Genomic DNA, 18,155 nt, shown 5'->3' on the forward strand with positions numbered 1-18,155 from the left:
GGTAAAGCGAAATCAAGCAGGCTGGAATCGGATAATGAGTTATAGTCTTGAAGTGGTGCATTATTTGCAAATTAATCTTAAAGTTTTTCTTCATAAAAATGGTAAAAATTGCGAATACTTCTTTATGGAACATTAAAGTTTATTCATTCAAGTAGAACTGCTCAAACGACGAAGCCATTAACAACACTGAAAATAAACGAAAGTGAAAATACTGCCCTTCTTTTCTCTAGAGATTCTCCTTAAAAATTAATTGGATTTAGCCGAGAATTTTTGGATGCATGAAGGGCCTCTAGTCGTAGGGAATAAAATGCCTGCTTAAGGGGACAGATACCTGTAAAACTTCGAAATTTTTTTTTTCATAAAATGTTAATATAATCCTTTAAGAAAATGTCAAAAAAATTTTAGAACGTAAATTTAAGTATTTCTTATATTATAGATCGTCAACCGTGACGACTCTATTCTTTGTGTTCGAGCGCTGAAAGAGGTATAGATACGTACATATGTATTCCAACTTTAGACGCGTTTTTCTCAAAACTATACATATTTATCGAAAAGTTATCGACCTATCTCCCTGAAATTTTGCACACATCTTTTTTACGATATTACTTTCTATGTGAATTTACAAGTTTCGATAAAATAATTTTTTCGAAGCAAAAATACATAGTAGGAAAATTCGCCTTAAAATTCATTCTTGTTTTTTAAGCATTTTATTCCGCGAATTTTATGAATTTAGAAATTATGACATTAATAAACAAAAAAAATTTTGGGTTTTTGTATTTCTGGCGGAGTGCTTTGCGCAAATTACGCATAACTTGCAGGTAATATTCCTTATTGACCGTTTTACCCTGTGGCAAAGAACTCATAATGCACAACGCCCTTCCAATCGAAGAAAACGGTAAGCAAACCTTTTACATTCGACCGAACTTGGCGCGCTTTCTCGGTCTTGGTTCATGCGGCAGCTTCCATTGAGATGGTTGATCTTTGGTTTCCACGTCATAACCATAAACCCACAATTCGTCACCAGTTATGACCCTCTGGAGCAAATTTGGGTTGTCGCGGACAGAGCCCAACATCTCATTAGCAATGTTCATGCGATGCTGCTTTTGGTCGAAATTGAGCAGTTTTGGTACGAATTTTGCGGCGGCCCCTCTCGTGCCCAAATCATTGAAAAACATTGAATGGCACGAGCCACTCGATATGTCTAGGTCCTTAGCAACTTCTCTAACGGTGATTCGACGATTGGCCAATACCATTTTCTTCACTTCATCAATTTTTTCGTCTGTTGTTGAAGTGCTTGGGCGTCCGGCACGCCGGTACGCTTTTCGTCGATCACATCTTCTCGGCGTTCTGAGAACATTTTGTACCATCGATAAACGTTGCTTTGGTCCAAAGTACCTTCTCCGTATGACACAGTCAACATTCGGAATGCATCCGCGCACTCAATTTCGTTTTTCACACAAAATTTGATACAGGTTCTTTGTTCCATTTTTTTGAACAGGTAAAAATCGAAGACGAGCCGAAACACGTGCAAGCAAAGCAGCTGTCAACAATTAACTGAACATACAAAATGGCTGAATTCGTCGGCATGAGTGAGAGACATGAGTACCAACATATCGCCACAAAAAAATCTAAATTCGAATACACATACGTAACCTGCGAAAATTCAAAATTCGCGATACTTTTTGAACACACCTCGTACATGCACACATATTGTACATACAAAAATATATAAGTAGTTAAGCGTGTACTAGATACAATTTTGCAGTTAGTTCTTCAATACCTGTCAAGTCTTTACTTACTTCAATTGGTACCGAATTGTCGTGGCCAATTAATTATAAAAAAAATTGAAGTGAATAGATAAAACCTTCTTTTGAGCGGTCAGCCAATAGAAGAAATCAAATCCTCTTTTATTAGCCTATACTTTTTTTGGGGGATGTGAAAAAGTCGTAAAAAATGATACCGCTTTTTTGGGTTCTGCATTGTTAGAGGTCATTGAATCCATTCAAAACGCCACAATCACTAAATAAATTCAACGGCAAAAAATGCGTGTCAGAAGGAAATTGACACTACTCCTGCATGCACATGCGTCACGTATGCACATAAACTACTTATAAATACGCATGTACGTAGGTATGTAGGCTCCCTTTAGGGAAAATTGAGCATTTGTTGTTTTTCGGTGTCCAAGTCTGGGTGTGGAAAAATATGATTGCGTGGAGAAATTTGTGTATCGTTGCTTTATTAAGAAACTGATTTTCCTGGCAGCAAAGTAATATGTCATCCATTTGTTGAAGGAGTATGATAAATATGCAGATATGACAGCCGAATGTTTTTGTATGCTTTATAGAAAACTCCTGTCTAGTTTAATAGTCTTCGCGGTGGCTATTAACTATTACTTCAGTAGAAAAAAAAATGCATTATGTTCCATATTAATAAAACTTGGCATCTGCACTGCTTTACTACCTGTTCAATGTGCTCTGATTCGGAGCTTCATAAGAAAGTTTTTCTTGCTGAGAGGAAAAATCTCATCTTAAAATCTAAATCCTCCTCCTATTTGTAGCGTGTGTCTTAATTTTGTTTCACAAATGGAGGGACCTAAGATTTAAGCCGACTCCGAACGGCAGATAAGGAGTTTTTTCAAGTCAGAAATACACTCGGAGGTTTCCCATTGCCTCCGAGAGGCGACCGCTATTATGCATGGATACTCCAACCTACGCACTACCGAATGGTAGTCACGTACCAACCCATTCGGTTACGGCAGCCGCCACCTTATATTATCTACCATTGAATTGACCATTGAGCTAAGATGCATAGATACTGGGACCTAAAGGATATTTTTATCCCGATATAAGGTGCCTATTCCGATATCGAGTATACTCAAGACACATTGAGACTTTCTATTGAAGGCAAAGGAATCCTTGGCAGTGGCACAGTCTTGCGCAGACCATTGCATCTCCACTCCGATCGATCCTCTATTAGACCTTTCCAGTTTGTGATCCCCATTTTCCGCAGGTCGGCTCTGCCGCTTATGTGGTCTCCCTCGACCCCTCCGTTCAATTGGTTGTCTGCTATACTAGCAGCCCTTCATTTGGACATTCTAAACGTACTTGCGTCCCAGCCATCTGATTCGTTGACTTTTTATAAAGAGTATTGCGTTTCCATTATGTATGAATGCGTCGGGATCGTGATTGTGTTTTATTTGATATGTGTAGTCATCCCGGGAATCATATATTGTTCACAGCCTCTTTCTTTCAAACCTCAGTATTTGGTCGATGTCTGTTGTTTTAAGTACCCATACCTCGCTGCTGTACGAGGATGTAAGCTAAGCAGATAATTCCTGGTCATGGGAGGTTTGGGAGACATACATTGAACCAGACTCGGAAATCTGAGTATCTTTAAAATAACAGAACTTTAATATATCGATATTAACAGGCGGTTTCCCACTGTCTTTTAAGCGAAGATTAATGGCATAGAAATTTGTGGCAAAGATATGAGCTTCGATCAAAAAGTACCGGGAAGGTGATGTTGACTGTTTTCTTCGATTGCCAAGGCGTAGTGTATCATGAGTACCGTTCACCGGGCCAGACAGTCAATAAAGAATATTATTTATCCGTTTTGATGCGGTTGAGAGATGCTGTACGGTGCAAACGGCCGGAAATGTGTGCAAACAATTCTTGGATTTTGCATGATGTAACGTGCCAACGCACCGAGCCCAAATTGTGCTGGATTATTTGACCAAACATCAAGTAAATATCATCGTGCAAGCACCGTATTCACTTGATATGGCCCCGTGCGTCTTCTTTTTGTTTCCCAAGTTGAAGTTACCACTTCGTGGAAGAAGATTTCTGTCGATAGAGGAGATCAAAGAGAATGCGACGAAGGAGCTGAAAGCCATCCCTTCGCCGGCCTACCAGCGGTGCATGGAGGACTGGGTTAAACGTTGGCACATGTGTGTTGCTTCAGACGGGCGGGTACGTTTACATTTTTTCAAAGAGTTAGGTCTCACAATAAAGCAACCAACTTCGTTGGAGATGTTTTACTGTCCTCAATACCTTGAGAACAAAAAACCCTGTTTTGTTGAGTTGGATACCAGGTCACGTATAGGCGGACTACCTAGTGAAACTCGGCGTTACATTCGAATTCCATGGGCCAGACATTGGCCAGACGTTGTAGTCTTCGTTACCATTTCTGAAAGACTAAGATTAGTAGAAACAAGCATCTGTAGTATAAGCTGAACAATGAAACGCCAGAACACATCCGCTGCGAATGTGTAGCTCTCGCAAGATGAATACTTGCACATCAAATCGGGTGACTAAATTCATTAGTGCTATGGAACAAAAAGCTTAAGCAAGTGCACAAATTCGTTTGAAGTCCCAAATTATAGGTTGAGGTTCAAGCTTAATAGACCGCGTTAGAGATCTTAGTGCACTATGGGACAATAATAATAAAAATAATAATCATAATCTCTAAGAACTAATCTCTTTTTTTTATTGCTGATTCGCCATTGAGGGTCGAGATGATAATAGCTCGATAGATCATCCGCTTTGACCTACTCTCCAGCTAATTAAAAAATGTGTAAACTCGCGAGTAACTCTTCCTGTGCTCATTATCATTATCGTCATAAATTCCTTGAGTTACAGTGTGGAACATAGGGCTACAACAAATTTCTTCCATGCGGGTCTGTCTTGCGCTAATATCTTAACTTTATTCTAGGTAAGCTGCATTGCGAGAGTTTCTGACACCAGCAATCGTCTACAGGTATTCGCTGGTCTTCCACGTCTGCAGCTTTTTTCAAGGGCGGCACATGGCCAATCCCCATTTTCTCTTGCGGATCTCTAATAGTATTGGCTTCTGCTGGGTTCTGGCCCATAAGTCAGCAATCGAGACAATATTTGGCCAAAATTTTTTGAGAATCTTTCGAAGGCATCTGTTTACAACAATTTTTAATGAGTTTGTGTCGGCAGACATGGCATTCCACGTTTCATAACCAGAAAAAAAATCGACTATATGTTGGATTTAAAAATTCACAGTTTTGTGCACCGAGAAATGTGTAATATGCGTTCCAAATTGCTTACAGAGAGCCAAATGCCGCCACAGCTTTCTTTATTCGGCTTTTGATATCATCGCTCGATCCTCCAGAAAGCGTTCCCGTCATACAGGGTATATATTTGTTATACGAGTACCACCCTAACTACCTGCACTAGTGAAACAAATGTGAGCGTACCTTTAAAAAAATCCATGCTTGAACGCCATCCATCGTGTGTCTGTTGGATGCCTCGCATGAACCAAGGCACTAACATCAGCAACAAAAAAAATATATATATATATAATAATAATACCAACAACGAAAACAAAGGCAATACAAGACACAGCACAAGCCTTCCTTTTTTGATACTCCCAATAACTGTTGCCATGTTTTCCTTCCACAGTCTTTTATTATTGTTGCTCTTTTCTTTTGCTGCATTATTTGCCTACACACGTACGTTTGCTACTCTTTGTTCCCTTTTTCAAAAAACATTATCAATTCAAATTCTTTTTTTTTTCTTTCTTATAGTTGCATTTTATTTTAGTGAATATTTGTTTGTACTCACACATATAAACATTGGTTTTGTATTTAGTGTCGCTTGATTTTCTAAAGGCATCATTGCGTTGCCATGAAATTTGAAATGAGTCTTCTAAATTAGTTTTAAGATGCGCATTGGATAAAATATTTACAAGAAACTAAAAAGACACAGACACAGCGTAGCGGTGACACACTTTGGCGATGGTGAGGGTATATGAGGTGGACAATAAGAGAGAGAGATCGCTAGAGCCGAAATCATTGTATTCGGCACGACATCAAATATTCTTAGGTTTGCGTTTGAAGTAACTACTTTACATAATTTTGTTTACATTACATTGGGCATCACTGAAACTGATGAACTGTAAATCTTGTATGTTAATTAACTGGGATTTCAGTAGAAACCAAAGCAACTTATGTACATTTACTTAAATTATTTGAAAATTAGCTATTCTCAAGATAAATTGTAAGGGTATAATGAACTCAAATGCTTTGGGAAAAGTTTTCTGGAGTAAGATTTATAGCTAGAAAGAAGATTCCAGAATAAGTATTTTATTTTGCCAGTGAGCACATTCTCTAACATCTAAACGGATTTTATTTGGAAAGGTGTTTGAGTTGGTTGAGGTCTTAAAAGAAAGGTTGAGGTCAAAAAAGTTGATAGCGGCCCCGATTACGCTTTAGTTTGTCCTCTAGTAAGGATGTAAAAAAATGTTCACCTCCTTGAAGGCAGGGGCGCAGCTTCGATTGCGTTTGTGCCATGAAAAAGCTGCTCATAAAAACTAACTGCCGCATAGTAATAGACGACCTTCACAAATTTTTTTTGCAGACAATGGAAGGAGTGTTCCTAGGAAAATGAAATTTTGTATGCATATTTATTTTAAAATTGAGACAGAAACCCTCTTATGACGGTATTAAAAATGAACGAAATACCCGATAAACAAAAACACAAAAAAATTAGATAGCGCTGCAGTAATTAGAAAAATGAAAGTTACTGAGTTCGATATTTGGATTGACTTCCGCTGTCCCTATAGGACTGTGTCAAAGTTTTGAAAAAGGGTCATCCTTTGTGATACCATTGCAAAGAATGTAAGGTGGAGGAAATCGGACGCAAGAAAAGGGAGAAGGGGGTGGGTGGAAGGAAAAGGATTGAGTATTTGTGGATTACGAACAATAGACAATAAGCTTATCCTCTGCATAGGTGGGCACTTTGCAGTAACAGTAAAAATGCAGTAAATATAATATTTTACTGATATTGCAATTTAATTTTCATTACCAGTAAACTTTTACTGATTACTGAAAAAAATTTGCAGTAAAAATATTTTTTTACTGATTACTGAAAAAATTTGCAGTAAAAATATTTTTTTACTGATTACTGAAAAAAATTGCAGTAAAAATATTTTTTTACTGATTACTGAAAAAAATTGCAGTAAAAATATTTTTTTACTAATTACTGAAAAAAATTGCAGTAAAAATATTTTTTTTACTGATTACTGAAAAAAATTGCAGTAAAAATATTTTTTTACTGATTACTGAAAAAAATTGCAGTAAAAAAATTTTTTTACTGATTACTGGAAAAAATTGCAGTAAGAATACTGTTAATATAATTTGATTTGCTATTAGCTATTAGCCTTTCTTAACACAAGCATTTCAAAATTTGCCTTCTGGACCGATTTACAATTCCAGCGAATGAAAACAACCGTTCTACAGGTGCAGATGACGGTAATGGGGTATTATATTTTAAAAATACGTTTTTAATAGCCTGATATTTATTTAGGCAACTTGTTGTTTCTTCTCGTTCGGCCAGGTATAAGAGCGTTTCTTGAAGATAATTTTCCGAGTCAGTGGAACCACATTGTATGCTAATATCTATTTCAGTAATCAGTAAAAAAATATTTTTACTGCAATTTATTTCAGTAATCAGTAAAAAAATATTTTTACTGCAAATTTTTTTCAGTAATCAGTAAAAAAATATTTTTACTGCAATTTTTTTCAGTAATCAGTAAAAAAATATTTTTACTGCAAATTTTTTTCAGTAATCAGTAAAAAAATATTTTTACTGCAATTTTTTTCAGTAATCAGTAAAAGTTTACTGGTAATGCAAATTAAACTTCATTATCAGTAAAATTTTACTTATAACTGCTATTTGTAATGCAGTAAGTTTATAATGCAGTGTGCCCACCTATGATCCTCTGCAAATTTGTACTCAAAATAGGCTGATGGCAAAGATGATGAAAACCACCTATAGGGCACAGCAACAAATTAAGGGGTGACTGATCAAAAAATCGAATTTATTTATTGCATAAATTGTTAGTATAAGTACTCAAGAATATGTGGTAAGAGTTTTAAAAGCAAATTTGCATTATTCCCGATTACATAAGCACTTAAGTGACTGCCCGTCGGTTCGGCACCGTAGCGCGCGGTAGTTAGAACGGCGTGTTTCTCGAAACGACTTTTTTCAACTGGTGGGCACTCTAGCTCAAAAAGTTTTCGACCAATTGTTATGAAATTTTTGGGGAATGTTCTTTATTCTAATTTTTAGCAACCTAATTCTTGGATTATATTATCATTAAAAATATTTTTTTAAGCAAAACAGATGAATAAATATGGTGTGAAAAAATTACATTGTGTTCAAGCGCCTCAAAAACATGCAATTTTCAATATTATTTTATCAAAATTAGGGTCATATTCTTAGGAAACATATTGTGAATGAAAAAAAAATTGTCGTTGATTACAACTTCAAGAATGCCCACCAGCCAGATACTCGGATGGCGATCGTCCATGAACATCACGCTCTAACGCCACTTTTTCCAGCGCAAATAGCTTGTAAACATTTAAAAGTGTACTTAAAAATATTAATAAAATACCCTCTAAGTTTAAACAATTTCTGATTATTCCTTCCTTGTTAAAAAAGTTCACGAAAAACACAAAAATTTCGGCCTCCTAAACCGGTTGCTCCCCTTAAAATGTGGAAATTATGCAACGTTTCCAGTCCAAGACACTACGCACACTGGTAAACGCTCCATGTTGCGTGTCGAAGATTTTTTGATAAGCCCAAACATAAAACTGCCGGACTTTCTTTTAAAAATGGGAAGAAAAGACATTCGCTTGATAGTTGGTATTATTGTAGGACACAATCCATGGGTTCAACATATGTATACCATTGGAATCATTGGGGACCCGATTTGCCTGTTTTGCTTAGAGGAGGCAGATAGCTCTGAGCATTTTCTCTGCGAGTGTTCTGCTTTTACTAGAGCAAGGCTGCGAAATTGGAGTTTTGATGTCATGAGAACGAGTAAAATTCGCTTTTTCAAACTGGAGAATATTTTCAGATTTACCAAAAAATCTGTTTTAACTACCTCTATATCTCCATTATATCCGATCTTTCCTTCTGTTACTTCTCTCCTTTCCTTCTTGACTTCTATCCATTTACTTTACAGAGCTTTAAATACAATGGGCTTTTGAGCTTGAGTGTTGTAGGAGTTGCCAAATATCTCGGTGCTTCTTGGCTCGACTTTTCAAATTTCAATTTAAATTAAGTGCCCAAAGTCAACGGTATCTCAAAGTTGCTTTACTAAAAGAGAAAATAAAAATCGTAACCAGATCCTCTTCAATCACACCCAAATGAACTGGCCTCTACTCTCATGTCAACATCGCGTGTCTTTTCCAGCTCATCTAAGAGCTACCTAGAAAATGTTGAATTTGCTTAGTAGTAAGGATATTTCTCAAGAAATACACTTTTAATACTTAAATCAATGAATTCAAATATTTCTAAAAGGTCTTCTATGAATTATAAGAATATAAGCTAAAAAAAAGTTCACACGTATTCACACACTCGCCCAGTCAGTCGTTATTCAGACGGCAACGAGGCAAACGGAAGACAGCCTGTGTTGATTTTTTTCCAAACAATCTCAGTTTTTTCGTAAACAAACTGTTGTCATGGCCAAGGTTACGCCAGCCAATCAGCTGATCCTTTGAAATTCGCTGAGAGTCGGTTAACGGTCTGATATTGGTCACACCTTCTGAATTTTTTTCACCATGTCTTCTTCAATCGGTTTTTGCAACTTTAACTTTGTGCTTGTTTTTTCTTTTGGAGGAAATTTTCGCTTAGGCTCTTGATTTGGATTGATGGCTAGTAATGGCTAATTTTGTTAACGAACACAACTAATATCATTTTGACTCGCGCATATCTTTTGAACAACTTATATAATTGGCGCTTACACCCTTTGTTGGGTATTTGGCGCAGCTTCTCCTCTAATTTGTGGAGTGCGTCTTGATGTTTTTCCACAAATGGCAGGACTTACTTTTTTATGCGGACTCCGGATGACAGATGGTTTTTATAAGTGGTTTTTCCAGAGCTTTTAAACACAATCTTATGAACTACAATCGTGCAAAAAATTTATTTTTGCCAACATTATACCACTGTGCATTATCCGTAGCCGCGTAAAACTCTAGGATTCTCCCTTTGTGGGAAAAAATTAACGCATATACCACAGGCGAACGGGAAGCTCGACCTAAACCTCTTAAGGTACATTATTATTATCATTTAAACATACATACACGACATACATACACATGCGTATGTATGCATATAACTGTTTGTCGAAATAGCTAAACTCATAAGTTGAGTGACCTTTACATTTCGTCGCCGTACCAAATTCGTTTCTTGTGTTCCCTTTTGGCGTTTTTTGATACTTGCAATATCTTTTTACGTAGCATATTTTGGTTTTGTATACCTATTTTCGGCACTAGCAACAACTATAATTAAAATTTATGACTGACTAATAAATAGTGACTAAAAACATATTCGTATTAATTACCTATTGAATTGGTAGTCGGGCAACAAACAGTTCTCCTTGGATGCCAAGTTATGTTTCGTTTGTATTTATTTTTTTATGACATTTCTTTTGCTTTTATTACGAGTGTATGTATGTGTATGTGTGTCCCAGTTTTCTTTACCTGCGTTTATGTTGGTGTTGGCTCCTTCTCTTCATCAATATTATAATTACAATGGTATGGAAATTAAGTTGATTGGTTTTTGGTATGAAATGTGAATTATGGTTTATAAAAATTATTACCTTTGTCTTCTACGAATTGGGTTGCATTTCCATAGACGCACGTGTGGCTGTATAGAGGAATTTTACCGCGTCAGGTGGCTTCGAAGTAGGGCAATTAAGAGAAGAAAAATTGAAGGATGAAGTAAAATAGAAGGTAGAAAAAAGTTTTGAAGTATGATGAGATAAGTTTTATCATCGTTTGAATCTGTGTAATAGTACAGGGTGGTCAGTCAATCTTGCCGACCTCCTCCTTCTATTTGTGGTGAGCGTCTTGATGTTGTTCCACAAATGGACGGATCTACAGTTTTAAGCCGACTCCAACGGCAACAAGCTTTCGGCACTCTTAAAGCAGTTTGGAACACTTCAGTCATAACATGGCGCACAAAGCTAAATATATTGAATTCCAAAGTCAAATCCACCCTTCTCTGCGAAATTAGGAATTCAATATCTGCGGCCAAGCCATCTTCTTCTTCTTGATTACCGCGATAACCATTTACCCGATTTTGGTCGCGTTAAACCAAGCGCGCCAGTCCTTTCTTTCTTGTGCTAATCGGCGCCAATTGGAAACACCAAGTGAATCCAAGTCCTTCTTCCACTGATCTTTGACGAAGCGTTCCTCTTCCTCTGCTACCACCAGCTGGTACCGCCTCGCATACTTTCAGGGCCGGCGCGTTTGTTTTCATTCGGACGACATGACTCAGTCAACGAAGCCGCTGGTTCTTTATTCGTTGCGTTATATCTACGCCCTTCTAAACCTCATACAGCTCGTTGTTCCATCACCCGCGGTCATCAACGTACAAAATTCCAAAAATCTTCCGCAAAATCGTCTTTCTCTTAAACACTCCAAGGACGTCTCATCGGATGTTGTCATCGTCCAAGCTTTTGCGCCATACGTTAGGACGGGAGATCTTTGTAGAGTGTTAGTTTTATTCGTCGAGAGAGGTCTTTACCATTCAATTGCCTAAGTAGCACTTGTTGACAGGAGCGATTCTCCGTTGGATTTCAAGGCTGAAATTGTTATCGGTGTTAATGCTGATTCCTACAGAAAGCCCTAGAGGCTTTGGAAGTCGATGCTTCTGCACAATTTTACGAATCTACTAGCCCGACAAAGTATCCAACACCAATCAAATACCTGGACATGTTTTGAGAAGACCAACAAATGACATTACTCGTTGTGCACCATTGGAAACGGCAGATGTTTTTCTTTTGTTTCTTAAGAGGAGCTTTTTGATGGCAGAAATATACTCGGTGGTTTGACACTGCCTGCCGAGGCACGACCGATATTAGAAGGAAACTGTTTCTATCATTTGATATTTCATGCTCGGAGATTCGAATCTCTGCACTTCTGAATAATAGTCACGCCGCTCAGTCAGTCAATCTGGCCTTTAGACAATATATTATTTTAACTGTTAACTGTAACAACCATTGTGTGTCAGCAGTTTGGTTTAAGATCAGACATTTTCAAATTTCTTTTTCACTCGAACAAACCTGAAATACTAGAAATACACAAATAGTCAAAAGTATTTACAAAAAGGTGAAATTGTCACAATGTTTCCTAGAAAGACTTTGCTTGTTGTTGTTAAGCCACTTTACTAAAAAACAGTGCGTGTAGCGTAGTACACATAACAGAAGTGAAATCTTCAAGGCATACAAAGAAAAAGGGAGAGACCCGAGAGAGAATGAGAGAGAGAGAGAGAGAGAAAAATTATATATCTAAATAAATTCACAACATTTGCAGAGAATACAAATAAACAAAATTTACAAAAAACGGAGGAGCGTCAAGCGGTGTAGGTAAACGCCGGACATAAACCGTGGCAACAACGTGCACTACTCCGAGCGTTTATCACCCGCACAAACGCAGCGATTCCAGAACCGCAGCAGCGGCACAAATTACCGCAAGGCAATACCAATAAATCCCACGCCGGAATGGATAGCACTTTATAGTACGCACAAGCACTAGCCAGGAAACGGAAATAAACGCCAAAAAGTAGGCATAAAAGAAACGCCGAAAAAATTGGGACAAAACACGCCCCAAACAGTAGGCACCAAGGAAATATAACGTCAAAAAGTAGGCACAAAAAATATATTTCTTACAAGTTTGCACCAACAAACAAGCGCCAAAGTAGGCAGTGTTATTTCTCACTAGAAATTAGCAACCACAAGGAAAAACTCAGGAAAAATAGCCTAAAGTGTCTTTAAGATATATATAAGGTATAGCTCTCTCTCTCCTTTTCCTCTACGTTATATCTTTTTTCTTTCTCCCGGAACGAAAATGCCCAAAACGTTGCATGGCCTTGAAATTTTACTCTTCATTCTCGCTCGTCCATCGACGTCTAAGAAGTTTCACTACAAAAATGTTGTTGTTTTTGACATCTTTAGAATATGCAAAGATAAATAGGGTAAATTTAAAGAAAAGAACGGCATATTTCGTATTAAAGCAAGCGCTTGAATTTATGCCTCCTGTCGCCAAAAGTATTTCCACTTTTTTTTGCGTCAAAAGCAATCGAACATCGAATATCGAACTTCTGCCGAAACGCTAATGCGCCTAGGAGTTGCAATTTGACTGCAATAGGGATTTTTTTGCTGAGCGCCGGTAAGGATAACTGTTACACCAAGCATGAAGAGATGATTCAAGAGTTGAAATATAAAATCGAATTTGCCATTGGTGGGATGAGTGCTGAAATTCGCGCATATTACTGAAAAATTGGGTTGACGGAACAGGCTACTGTAAAGCCAGCTTTGGAAATGGGTTGTATTACATTGTATTCCATGTTTAATGACAAGGTTTACCCTTTACAGTAATGAAAAATTCATTCAAATTAAATCAATTAATAAAATTCCAAATGCTTGTGTCCACCTCTATTTTAACCCATAAATGAAGAATTTGAAGATAGCAGCTTAAGTCAATGTTAAAACACCAAAGCAAAATTTAATTCAGTGATGTAAACTTTTTTAGTTTGATTGCATAATCCTGTAGCACTTTTTATTGCACACAAATAAATAATAAAAAATGCAATAGCGAAACACCTTTTGAATGAAAATAATAAACTAAACTATAGCGAAGCGTTTATTTTAATTCCATATGCCAGCAAATAAATAATGCTTTGTACAGCCCGCCATTGTCTCCGATTCGAAAAAAGTCACAATTTTCTCTGGAAAAACAAAGAAAAACACTTAATTAAATATGAAAAATATGCTTTGGGTAAAAAATTGAAATGAAATTTTTATATTGGTACAAGTGTTGTAACTTCGTATTAAGCAGAAAAGAAAAAAAAAAAAAGGAACCATTGCCCCCACTCAAAAGGTGTTACTAACCGAGCGAAAAATACTTTAATACAAGGGGTGGCTGATAAGTTCACGACCTAAGCTACTAATTACGTGACTAATGATAGTATAAATACCACAAACTCCCGTATTTTTAGTTCATAGTTATCTCTGAAACGAGCAATAACATCGTGTCAAGGGAAACTGGAAATTCTAGAAATTCGGAGCACCACGCTGTGACTGAATGCTTTGCTAAAAAAGGAAATACGACGAAGCAAATTTGAGAAAAAATGTCATCAGTTCCGATAATTCTGCACATTCAAATAAAATGATAACAAATGGGCTCAACTATTTGAAAAAGGAAGATACCTGTGTAGACGACCTCAGCCATCCGAACAGTGGCGGCGGTGGTCGAAGAAAATGTCTCAAATATCGAGGAATTAGTATTAGTCGAACGAAGAATTGAACTGTGTTAAAAAGCAGAAAAATCACAGATTAGCAAGTAATAAATTTGAGATATTTTATGTGAACATTTGATGGTGCGCGAGCTAGGAGATGCCGACATCACATGGAACGGCGCAAAAACACTAGCCCAGAATTGTGCACGATGACAGAGGCTTGTCGAGGCCCTATTCTCTCGAGTGGAGGGAACAAGGAAAAAAGAATATATTTTTGTAGAGCATTTCAACACTCCTTCGATTATAAAAAAGAATAATATTTTTAAGATTTTTAGAAAGAAGGGTCAAATTGACCCAGAAAGAAGAAATAATCAGTTAAAATGTTGACCAAATTTTATTATAGGCTCTTAGAGATAGTTTCAATGGCAAATATACTTTTATATGTACAAGTTTTTTTTTGTTTCAAATAATTTAAATCAACTTGAAATCAAAACTTCAGTAGGCTGCAGAGAAAATTGTGACGTTTAGGCTGGTAGTCCATTATTCCACAGCTCTTCCCCTTTTCCTAATTGTTACAAGCCATTTGTATGAGGTACTTAAATGTATTCCACGCTCTAAAAATACGCGCCGAGAAAATTTCGTGATGAAAATAGTTAAAAATCGGATTGACTTAGTGCTGAAGGAACCTAAATGAATTTGTTGGCTATGCTCTAAAAGCTGAAGAAATAAACTTAACAAGCCGCTGTTCTTTGATATATGTAGAAAAAATGTTCGCTTTAGGCTACGTTAAGTTGAGGCGGCTGCGGGTATCCCTTCAAGCGTTTGTGGGTTTTGGTGGTGCCACATTTCTACACTCCAATATAAAATGATTCTTTTGCTGTTGTTGTAGCAGCATAATAATATTTTATTATTTCATATTTAAGCAGCATAAAAATCCGCATATATGTACGGGGAATGCTACTGGAGTGACAGTCCTTGGCGGTTATAAATCCCGTCCGTTGTTCCGGTAACATAGAACCGACTGTTGTGCGAACGATTAAACGATTCTCGTTGTCTTTGATGAACCTAAACAGTTACCGTATCTTCAACACAGCCGTCCCATTCCGACCATTTAGAAATTCTGAGTCCGAATTCCGCTTCCAAAACCTTTAATTTCTTTCAAAGTGTGAATCAATCACTGAAACGCTGACTGGTAAAAATTGAGTTATTGATTACTCAATTAAAAACTGAATTACCTCAATTAGGGGGCATATCTGAATATGGTATAATACTGGCGCATTTCGCTTAAAGACTGTGGTGGCTTTTAGTAAAATCTTCCGTAAAATGAAATATCGACTCACAAGTGCGATAAATTGCAAAATGGAATATAAAACATGAAAAAGTCTGTATTTACATGAAGCAATGAAAACAGCACTCGCACACACCAATCATGTCAAGCAGTACGGAACAATTTTATGTATGCATACTTTTCATATTTTCAGGTGTTGTCAACATTCAAGTGCCATTAGCACGGTCCACGTGTGTCAACACCCGTGCGTCCATTGACAGTTGTCGGAGACCAACCAAATAATGAGTTGAGAAAAATCCTTTTAATTCCATTTATTTTTTATGCGCTTTTGTTTAAAGCACCCATTTTTATGTTTTATTTATTTGTGTTTTATAAAAAATTAAAACGTGTCTTCGAAACGCAATGAGTGCGGCTGTGAAAATTGAATATGTGGCGCTACAAAAAAAAAAATTGTTTGTTTTCAGGCAGGAAAGTGCTATTTTATGGCTGTTCTGATGTACCCAACCTGAGCAGTGTCGCATAATTTTTTTTTATTTTTTTTTAGTGAGATTGAAATGCCATTTTTTCGGCATATTCCCCGTACCATACGAAAATGAAAGGAAAATATTCTAACATAAATGTGGACCATTTTTATTTTTATTTTATGTCGTTTTCAAGCGCATTTATTAATGCTTCTTTTTTATTTTTGTAATATAGTGCTTTTGTTATTGCTTTTTTGTTGTTGTATTTTTTCAAAATTTTTCCTTGAAAACCACTGCTGATGGCAAATAAATCACAATGGTCATAAAAAAACTGTTTTAAGAATTCAAAACATCCAACTTAACGATGAACGCATTCTTTTAAGTATTTGTAAAGGTACTTAAATAAAAAATTAAGAAAAAATTAAGAAATTTTTATAAAAACTAAATTATATATAAATTTGTATTATTATTATTATATTGAGATTTTTGATACAGGACTCAAAAATAGAACCAAGTGTATTATTTTATTACAAATTTTTTTTTTTATTTTTTAATTTTATATTTTTTCCCTTTATTTTTTCCACACTTCGTTAAACTTTATAAACTATAAGGACAATGTGTTGCTGAAAAGTGCTTATGTACGAGTTGGCTCAAAATGAATTACCCAATTTTGTTTTTAAAGAATTTTTTTCTAAAAATTATAAGTAAAAAAAAATAGTTTCAGTTATGGAAATCTTTATTTTACCTTTAAGCGCTCGATTGCTTGCCTATTTGTATGCTGTAGCTGTCGAGTTCACAAGTCTCAAATTCGATTGACAACAAAAATCTGTTTTTACAAATAAAATATTTCACGTCCTTTATAGCTCACTGTGGAAATGCCTGGAATACACACTGGGAAGACTCCTACTGAAACTTTCTGTGGAATACTTTTGCAGATATTTTTAACTCTCCATCGACTCTAAAAAATATTTTTTTTAAGATTAAAAAAAAAGGTTCAAAATGACCCACACTGGCAAGAAATTATGGCCTAGAATGCTCTATTAAGTTTTATTTTAGACTCTTAAAAATAATATTAATGATAAATGCAGTTTTATACAAGTTTTTTCCAAATAATTTAAATCAACTTGAGGCCGAATTAAAAAAACTTTAACAGACTGCAAACAAATTTTGACGTTTCGAACCAACTGGTAGTCGAATGTTCCACAGCACTTCCATTTTCATAACTGCTTATATGTCTTTTCTTGGCTGCTATACAATGTTTTAACTGTGGTTAAGTGAAAGTTATTAGACTGCCCAGGTCATTCAACCTATAAATATCAGTGGGGAGTTCCAGATCAAAAATCAAACTATTAGGTCAACTGGCTTGCCTTGTAATGTGTCAATGCGAAGAAGTTATTGCTTGGCATATCTTTTCCTTGGTATATATTTATTTGAAAGTAGTGAAAAACATTCTTAGCGGTTTATCACAATAGGCCAGCTTTTTTGGCCTACTTTAAACCTAAGCGAATCTAATAACATCTAAATAAATTTCCACTTCTGCATTGCCTTCCAAATTATTTCAGTGGGCACTTCTTTTTCACGTGCAAGTCCTGCTGCCGTCTTCGCTATGTCATTGACTTGGACTTCAAGAGTGTAATTGGTGCTGGGGCTACCAATTTAGGTACCCACTCGAGATGGCTGCTTGTGACATTAACCAAACAGCTATTGGAAACCCAGGGTATGAGTTAGTAGTATCCGGTCCATTTATACCAAAGGTGAGCATATGATTAATTGGAGACCTCGTGTGGTGGAATTCGTTGGAGAAAATTTCTTTGGTGCGGCAACTGCAGACAGTACAAAGGGCTGCTCTAATTGGTATCAGTGGAATACTTTGGATAATTTCTACTCCAGCTCTTAAAACTATGCTAAATGTGGTTTCCTTAGATATTTCAGGCAAAATTGCCCGCACAACGATTAGGTTAAAAAGAAGGTGCTGAAGGTTTGGTTCAAACTACGGGTAGTTCAAAATTCTTAAAACTCTAATTGACACCAGCTGGATCACAAACGGTTGCACATCGATGGATATCCTTGCGGTTAGGCTCATCATAACTTCGAGTATCTTCTGCGCTAGTAATCTAGACGATGATCCGATGG

This window comes from Anastrepha obliqua, chromosome 4, assembly GCF_027943255.1.
Source record: "Anastrepha obliqua isolate idAnaObli1 chromosome 4, idAnaObli1_1.0, whole genome shotgun sequence".
Taxonomy (NCBI): Eukaryota; Metazoa; Arthropoda; class Insecta; order Diptera; family Tephritidae; genus Anastrepha; species Anastrepha obliqua.